The sequence below is a fragment of the Nestor notabilis genome, unplaced genomic scaffold (genome assembly GCF_000696875.1).
Source record: "Nestor notabilis isolate BGI_N333 unplaced genomic scaffold, ASM69687v1 scaffold2218, whole genome shotgun sequence".
NCBI classification, from domain to species: Eukaryota; Metazoa; Chordata; class Aves; order Psittaciformes; family Psittacidae; genus Nestor; species Nestor notabilis.
In genome coordinates, this window is record NW_009938551.1 from 322,044 (window position 1) to 331,724 (window position 9,681).

Genomic DNA, 9,681 nt, shown 5'->3' on the forward strand with positions numbered 1-9,681 from the left:
CCACGTATTATGGAAGGGGAGGGAATGCCTTTCCTTCCCATGCCTCTCCTGGCAGCCAGACCCAGTGCTCAGCCTCCCAGTGTCAACCAGGCAGTGATACATCCCTGAATCCCACAAGGCTCCATGCAGCAGCTGTGCCATACAGGGCAGGGGCCAGCAGGCTGGATGGATATATAGGTGACTGCGCAACCGTTGCTTTGGGGACATTAAACCATGTATGAGCTCATGAGAGCTTTGTGCATGCTCAAAACAGCTGAACATTTCAGGCTAGTGCCTGAAAACTGCAGCATAGCCTGGGGACAGACCAGCTCCTGCCCCAGGGTCACAGGAGCTGCTTCCCAGGTCCCCTGGAGTGACCCTGCTCGTGGCAGGAGCAGTGCTGAGGCAGGAATGGGCACAGGCTGGCTCCCTTTTGGCTGGAGGACGCATGGTGCTGCAGTCACGGCATGTCCTGGGACTCAGCACTGAAGCAGGCGCCTGCTGTGTCCACTTCCTTCCTCAGCCCCTTCACTGACTCTGTCTCTGCCTCAGTGCCCCCATGTGCACAAGGAAAGCCACGAGGTTTCCTCTGAATGACCTTCAGTGGCAGCACTGCCTTCGAGCAGTCTTCACGGCACAGAACCCCTGTTTCCCCTTGCTGAGATGCTCGTCCATGGGTGAGAGCATGGAGGAGATTTGGGTGAGGTGCTGCTCCTGGAGAGCACCATGCAGGGAGCAGGGCATGTGGGCGCAAGCACCAACTTCCAGCTGCAGGCAGGAGCAGGCAGAAGCCCTTTATCCAAGTGTAGCCCCAGCAATGGGGTCCCCTCTTTAGGAGAAGGATGCAGACCTCTTTGCACAGATAGGCCTTTGGGAACAGGAATCCCAAACAAAAGGATGAGACTGGATGTAATACTGCCATTGGTCTTCAAGCATTCCCACGGCTGGTTTGCAGTACCAGTTAGTGGCAAGCAAGGCATTGGTGTGTGGCTCCCCCACATGTGCCACAAAGCCAAGGGAGAAGATGGGGTTCTATGCAGGACTGGGATGAGCACATTCTCAGGAAAGGACTGCCCGCTGGTGATGGCCACAACACACTTCATTTCCATGATCCTGCATAATCACCAAAGACTAAAAAGTCCAGTGGCATCTTGTTTAGCTTCAGAAATGGGAAATGTGTGAAATGAGGAAACTCAGATAAAATGAAGTTAAAAGAAGCAACATGGTCGCACAGTGTCCAGCAAGCTTGCAAAGATTTAAGGCAGCTATTCAGGGCTGCTGGTATCAACAGGTAGAGAGGAACTAGCACAGCTAACCACTGGGGCCAGAGGTTATGTGAAACAGAGAGGCCTCGTTGAAGAACTGTCTAGATGAAAAAAAGAATCAGCACGTAAGATGTGAAAGTTCAATAAGACAAACATGAAAAAAGAGGAAAGAACAGCCTGTAGAAGCAGCCAGAGTCCTTTTGCAAACAGTTCAAGAGTTTCAAATCTGACACAAAGTCTGTAGAGTCAATGGGAGAGCATGTCCTTACAGAGGAGAAATGACATCCCCCAGGGTGGCAAGATTGCTGTGAAACGTGGCTCAAATGGCAGCACACCGTGAGGTTGTGGCAAAGTGGGACATGTGCGAGGCAGAATGCCCGAATTCTGGCATCGTACCAGGATGGAGCTCCCTGCCTACACCCCACACAGATACACCCTGCCTATCCTCCCACTGTGCTCCCATTACAGAACACAGACCTGCCAGGTGTTGCTCTGTGTTGGAGTGTCACAGTGGGACGTGCCAAACCCAGAAGCACAGGGACACCTGCATCCTGTCTTGTTGCAAGCAAGCCAAAGCTGTCTGTCTTTGTGGCTTTGGGTTTGCCTTGTGCAACCAGAGCATGTAGCTGCTGGATCCGTCGGGGAAGGTGGCGCTGGCTTGCAACACCCCTCTATCCTCTGTGCAAGAGCCCGTGCTACACTCAAGGCTGGATTTTTTCCAATGTGGAGCAAGGGGAAGTGTGAAGAGCGAAAGAGCAAGAGAGCTTCCTGGCAACTGCTTGGTTTGCACTTCCTCCATGGCTTTTGAGGTTTCAGATGGGGTAATGAAGGGCTTTTGGAAATGACATATACTGCTAACATAGTTGCTGACAAGCATTGTGTGGGCAGTGGTGCACAGAGGAATTGGGGATGTGATTTTTTTAGTCTTTTTCAATTTATGGGATCTCCCTACCCCTCTTCAAAAAATCGTCTAAACGAGCAACCTATTCCTACTGATACAGTGTGCTTTTGTAGCCCTTCAATTACTTCCTGAAGGACCCAGAAGCATCAAGGGGTAGGGAGAGTTGATGTCTCAGTTGCCGGCTGTGCACTTGCAGCCCCAGGGCACTTGTGAGTGTTTGAGTATGGTAAACTGCCTATGGGTGAGTTTCAAATCTGACCAAAGGAAATAAACAGTCATGCTCCTGGGGGAAACCAGTGGCCCTGCGAGCTCTGTTGAAGGAGGAGATGAAACACAGACAAGAGAGAAGAGGATGGCACTGCATTTCCAAGCATAAAAGTGAACAAGGAAGGTGGCTGGGCAGACTCTCACGCAGCACGTGTTGGTAACAGAACCTGCCTCAACACGGGCTCCAGGGCTTTCATCAGGTTATTCCTGAACATCTGCTCTCAGCTCAGTCACTAGCACCCAGCCCCTTCTCCCAAATCCATGGCTTTCCTGCCCATGGAGTGCACTGCCAGGTAATTAAGATAATCAGTGCACTTCAGAAGTCCTTTCTACCACAGTCCTCATCAGGCAGTAACAAGATGAGTACTGTCCTGCTGTAGTGTCTGCCTGGTTTGACTGTGTGTTTATGGAAGCTCCGTCTTCCTGAAAAACCCCAACCATGAACCAGCACAGCTCACAAGTCCTTCTGGGACCACCGAGATCTGTGCTGGGAGAGGAAGCAGCAACCCAGCTGTTGTGGCGAGCAGCTTGTCCTGCCAGAAAGCCTGAAAACTGTCCTTCTGAGAGCAGCGCAACTGCAAAAGGGGTGTGAAGCTGCCCCGGTGCGAAGAAGAGAAGAACGAAAGCAGCACTTGACACTGGCAGAGGTTCCCTCTCCAGTGAGGAAGTCTCTTGCACTGTGTGTGATTTCTCTGTTTCCTTTGTGTGCTTGCACCCCTCGCAATCAGACGGGTGCACTGTGAGGCACCCAGCAGGGCTGACACCTCGTCCTGCCCTGGAAGCATAAGCAAGCATGGCCCTGACACAATGCATGTTTCTCCTGCTCCTCACACCTCTACCTGCAGCAGAGGAACAGAAAGAGCCAGACCCCAACATCTCCGGAGAAGCCGAGGAAACAGGTAAGAAGGGTTCCTCTACTCACAAGAGAAGGTTTCGCTGCCCTCCTGCTGTTAGATTGCCGTGTATCTTTACCGCATGCAGGGTGTAGTAGCTGTATCAGAGAAGACTGCAACTGATGTCTTTACCAGGACCCAAGACATTTGGGTATTAGTTGGGTTGTTGGGGTGAACCTCTGTTTGGGGATGGAAAACAGCAAACCTCAGCGTGCTGGAAAAGCCTCTGCAGGGGCTGTAAGGTTCCTCCATGGAGCAGGCAGTATCCCTGGGAGCACAAGGTGGCCATCTCTACTTGCACATTGTACAGATGCCACATCCTCACTGCAGTGGAAATGGGTGCTGGTGCCCAGCAAATATATGAGCTGAGCTCCAGAGTGCCCAGAAGACACATGAAATGCTGGAATTGCTCTTTAACTGGCTTCCTTGGTGCTGGAAGTCCAGGGCACGCCCAGGGCTCTGCAGGCTCTGCCTACACAGGCTGCAAATCTTCATTTCACCAGTCAGTTACTGGGTATCTGCAGGCTCACATGTTACACTGAGGTTTGAGCTGTAGTTCAGGGGCTCTGCATCTGTCTGGGGTATTTGTCTAAATCACTCTTTAATAAACATCACTAAACTAGTGCTGTCCCGATCCACAGTGAGGATGTGCCTGGGCTGATGCAGGCTAGAGAAAACTGCTGATGAAGTATGGTATGATAGAGGCTGGGAAATGGGACCAACATCTTTAATTGCTGGTGCGAAGTGACAGCAGGGTCTGTATTGTGTGATAAGGGCCTTAGCAGCCTGTTCCCAGGGGAAATGTGTCTCTGTGGTTGAAGGGAGCATGAGCACAGCACACTGTCACTCAAACACCAAGGGCTGGACCTGCAACAGAGGATGTCCTCCATCCCACAGCAGTTTTGCCCAGATCCCCCACTGGAGCTGCTCCCAGGCCAGCATCTGCAACCATGCCCAAGGGTGGCTCTCCAGCTTGCTTGCAGGGTGCACACTAAGGCCAGGACCTGGCCCCACCATGTGTGGTGGGATGCAGCAGGGACCCAGTGGGCAGCAGACTCGATGCGCTCTGCACATCTCGGTCACCCGTCTCATCCCTGGGGCTGCCTGCAGCAGAGATGGTACTGCTGAGTTTGCACTTTGCTCTTTATGAAAAGAGGAACCAAGGCAAAAACATTCGTCAGCCGCACCCAGCAGTGCAGGCAGCCCTGCTGCATCCTCTGCACGTGGGCTCACCCCATCCCGGGACCCATGCTTTATGGACTGGGGGCTTTCTTTTGCTGAGGGGCAGGACCAGGTGGATGGCCAGGATGGGGCAGGAGGATCCTTCCCATCCACGTTAGGGTGGAATGGATATCTGTGAGGCAGACAGTGGCAGTGGGGCAGAGTAAAACTGTTGGGCAAGACGGGGAACACAGGACATGATCCAATGGTCGCCTTTCCCCAGGGTCCCTGAGCATCTCCCATGACCCTGGCAGATGTAGGGTACAATCAGTGTGGGGCAATAGTGAAGTGAGGACTAGGATAAGCTGCTCCCACTGACATTGCTGACCCTTTGCAGCACCCACAGAGTACCCCCATGCCGGGGGGGCCAGGGTGCCGGGCAGTGTGGGGCTGTCCCTCTTCAGCAGAGCTCCTGCATGCACAAATCACTGTGCCAGCTCCCCCCCCAGCACTGACCGCTGGCAGTGCCGGTTCCTGAAAAGCCCCAGGCACGAAAGTGATTTTGGGGAAGGGCCATGGACCACAGGGCCTGGCATTTGCTGAAGAAATGAGGGCAGATGGCTGAGGAGCATCCCAGGGATGAGGGCACTGCTCGAGTAAAAGCAGAGCAGCTGCAGGCAGAGGATGTGGTTGGTGCATGTGGTGCAAGTGTGAGCCAACACAGCCCTGCTCTCTGCTCACCCCGTCACACCGCACAGGGTGCATTGTCTCATTGTCCTATTGTCACCTTATTGTCTTGCTGTGCTGTTCTTATGGGGGTTTTCTCCCAAAGGAGATGCTGCTGGTGTGAAAACCTCATTCATTTACAGTCCCAATGTGCCGGGAAGCAGGTGGAGAAGCTTCAAGGGAAGGTTTTCCCTGCAGAGGCAGGGTCTGTGATCCAGGCTGGCCCTGATCCCTTTCTCATCAGCCTTGCTTGACATTAAGTAGTGATTTAGTAGCAGCTGACAAGGAGCCCTAACTAGGGGTATACTGCAGTGCCCGGTGTGTAGGAGGGTGCTAGGTAAAATAAGGCCACACTCAGTCTGAAAGGTTTCGTGTCAGTGGGTCTCTAAATTCAAGCAGTGCCTAGAGTAAATCCTGTTGGGAGCACAAACACCAACTGATGCTGCAGAGGACTGCCTTGGTGCTCTGAACCGTGTGCCCCACTATGCTTCTCATTACCGGAGTACAGATTCAGGAAACACGTATTTCACCTCCTGTTCTTAAACCCCTGCCCTTTTCCATGGCAGAACAGTACAGGTTGAAGTGCCACCATTTCCTTGTTCTTCCTACACTGCCTTGTTCAGCGATCTGCTTTGCCACCACCTTTGCCCAGCTTTGCTCCCAAAGAGAGCATCTCAGAGATGTCTTTGCCCCTGCCACCCTTGCCCTGCCCATCGTTCTCAAAGACCCACTCAGCACCATTGGTTGGTAATGATGAGTATAGAGATGCTTTAAGACCTGTGTGTGTCTTCTCAGTTGCTTGCAATACCACTTTCCACTGGTAGAAATGGTGGTAGCTTTTCTTAGCTCCTCTCAGCAAGCACATGGCATCAAACACAGCAAGACTCCAGTATGCTTTGCTGTCATCTCTGGTAGCTGCTGAGCTGCCATGGGAGAAGGGTTGAACTTTGCCTGCTGCTCCTTAGATTTCACCTTGTCTTTTATTCTTTATATATGGGATAATACAGTGTAAGAAAGTACATCTTTTGCTGGTAAGCAAACGGCTGACCTGAATTACCAACACAGCTATTTGTCCTGATCCTCCCTGACATCTGCTTCTGGTGCATGCTGGGGCTTTGTTTTGCCTGCCAAGCTCATAACTCCTTTGCAGCAGAGACAGGCAGCCCAGATATTTCTGTAAAATGCTTTCTATATTCATGGGTATTAAACCATATTAACAAGGAGGGTATTCATTTAGTAGAAACAACTGAAAAAAAAACCAACAAAACCAACCCACATAACAGTTAATCCGTGACTATATGAGGCAAATAAGCTAACCTTTTGTTACCACTCCTGCCTAGGCATTCAGCGTTCTCCATTTTGCAGTGAGCACACATTGCACATTGTAAGAAGTGTCTGTTTGGTCACATCTACACCATATTTTCCATGCTGAAATTTCACTTGTCTCAGCCTCTTTCCTATAGCTGGGGGCGGAGGGCCTGTGGGCAGCTCTCTGCATACCGTGGTGCAGGGTGAAAAACAGTGTCTGGTGACTGTTTCTTTACTCTCCCGGATGCTGTTAGTGCCTACAAAGCTAGAAGCTGAGTGTTTCTTTCCTCTTTCTCTCTGAAAACTCTCCCTTTCCCAGCAGTGCCCTGACCCCCTGCACACACACATGCACATCCATCTCTTTCGCACAAATGGTGAGCTCCAGACTGATGGATACTTCCCACGGCCACCACCAAAACACATAAACATCCACCCTGGGTTAGAGCAAAGGCTCCTTTGCTCCAAGGAGCTCTTTTGCCATGGCAAATGTTATGGGGTGATTGGGGAAGGAGTGTCAGAAAGACGGTGAGGACAGAGGTGTCTCCCCCCTACCTGTGCATCTCAACTGCACCCAACAATCATGAGTTAGTTTCAGTAAGTTTCAAGTGGCAATCACATCCCTGCTACTGGGCTTATTGGAGAAGTGAGTTGAATCAGATTGTATTCAGCGATGTTTTTGAGTCAAAGAAGTGGGCTGAAAGTGTCTTCTCTTCCCTTTTCTGTGTGAAAGCAGAGACTTCGAGGCTTTACCCTCAAGCAGTCATCCGAAATGCCACCAGGAAGGGCTCTGAGTAGCTGCAGATGCCTGAATGCAGGTGCCTGAATGCAGGGTGTCAGTGCTGTGACACCCTGTCTGCCGTCAGCTCCTGCGCAGCAGCAGGGGTGCAGGTAGGAGGCAAGCTCTGGAGGGGCTGTGATGGCATGGGCACTGCTGGAAGGATGCTCTGTGTACAGGAGGCTTTGGCAGCCTCGCAGGCTGTCTCGCTGATGTACACTACCCCTTTGCAAGGCACGCAAGCTCTTTTTGTCATACCCATCCCTCTGTCAGACAGCATTAATTCCCAGCCTAATTTGTGCGTCTGGTGCACTCTCCTACAGCAGCACTCTCCAGGCTCCTCCGAGGATGGGGATGAGCTGTGGGCTCTGCCTGCCCTTTCTGATCAATCCCACACAGCCTTCAGGCTCTGCCCAGTGTGGTCCATGCCCAGCCCAGCCCAGCGAGCTGTATCAGCCCCTGCCCACCCAATGTGTGAGCATGAGATGGCCACATCTGGCAGGCCAAAGTGCATAGGAGAGCCTGCAGGGAAGAAAAAAGGAGACCAAACGACCATCCCCATAGCTTAGAGGGCTCGGAAGGGAAAGGATGAGTTGCAGAGGACAGGCATTCTGCTCGTGCTTGCATGGGCCTCAGTGGGCACAGCAGGTACAAAGAGGGAGCAAGAGGGTTTGCCTGCAGGACTGCTCACTGATGTGGTCCTTGTGCCTCTACCAAGCTTATTTTTTACCCAACAAAAGGAAAAGGGAAAAGATTCTATGGTTCTATGCTGACATCTCTGCCAAAGGGTTGGGGCTGATAAATGCCCAGGTTTAAGAGAGGTGATTCACTGAGGTCCTGATGAAGGTGGCCAGCCTACTCAGAAACATGTAGCTGTTGTTCCAGCTTAGTCCAAAGGATCCCTTCATACTTTCTTCCAGCTAGGAAGCCTTACACAGCACCTATTTACTCGTACTTCAGTGAGCCACCGAAAGCTAAGAGAAAGGCTGAATCAATTCCAATTGCCTGACAACAGTAATAAGTGCAACGCTGAATATGCCTAATTTCAGCATGCAGAAGCTTCTCCTTTCAGTAAAAAAAACACCATAAATTTTAAACAAAGAGCAATTCTCTTTTGTACTACAGAAGATCTGCGCTGTGTTACACCTCTAATGCAGCAACCATGAGATGTGGCCTTTTTAAACTCAGTGTTACCCCTGGCCTTTGCAAGGAAACACCATGCAAGGCCAAAAACCTCTAGAGAGGCTCATTCAATCAGCAGCAAATGCTTTGCTACACAAAAGGCACTAAATGTTTTGGTGAGAGGCTCAGAGAAGGCTGGGAGCAAGGCAGAGCTGTGGTGTTTGTAGGAAAAGCAGCAGAGCATCGGTGTTTTTAGGAAGACACTGTCCCAGATATCTCCCAAAATCTGCATCTCTGTCAGCAGGTTGCACACAGAGGAGAACCCATCCTGACCTCCTCATTTCGTGCCCTGCAGGTTGCCATGTTCTGTGCTGCTGGTGGGTTTTGTGTCACTGTGGGGATGGTAACAGCTATGAGGAGGTATGGAAGCACTTAGAAAAGGAAAAGCAATGAGTGCACTTTGCACTGAAGGTCAAGACTTGGTGCCAGCCATGCCCATGAGCGCTGGAAGAGTTTCATTCCCTTAAACTGCTTCTTGATCAAGGTCAGGCCCCACAAACCTCTTTTCAAGCAATGACTGTTCAGGTTTCTGCTGTGACTCTAAGTTGGAAGGATCCCCATCAATTGATGCACAGGCCTGATTCTGGGCCCTGAAATGCAAAATGAAACACTGGAAGTGCCTTCACGAGTAGCTCTCTCCTGCCTGAAATAATTGCTGCTTGATTTACTGTTTTGGTGGTATTTTATCCCATTTACTTGGCAGGGGTTTTATTCTGGCTGAGGTGATGCAGCTCTTGTAGTCTTTTAGCCTGCTGCATAGGAGTGCAGAGCATTCATGGTTTCCTGGTGAGTCCTAATGCTGCTTGGGCATAGTGCTGGGAAGCAGTGCAAATTCACTGTGCCTGCCTTGATGCACCCTGGTAACTTTGGACAATGGCTGGATACTTACAGCTGAATTTGTTGGCTCAAAAGAGCTAACAAAGAGGTACATTTCTTATTACATGAAAATTGGTACCTGGTCAGAGCTAGAGACCCACATTAGTGCAGTGCAGAGGGACAGCAGCACTCCAGTCTAGGAACTAATGGAAAACGAATGTAGTGATTTACTTCCATCAATTGCCCAATCTACATTTTTAAAAAAGCCACTAAACATGCAGCTGGTTAAATAATATGTACCTCCAGTCCCTGCTGAGTCCTTTCTGCCAACCCAGCTGTGGGAATGTTTCCCCTCCTGGGTAAGGATGGGAGTGATACAGAATAGAAGGTACTCAGTTCCACGAGCCA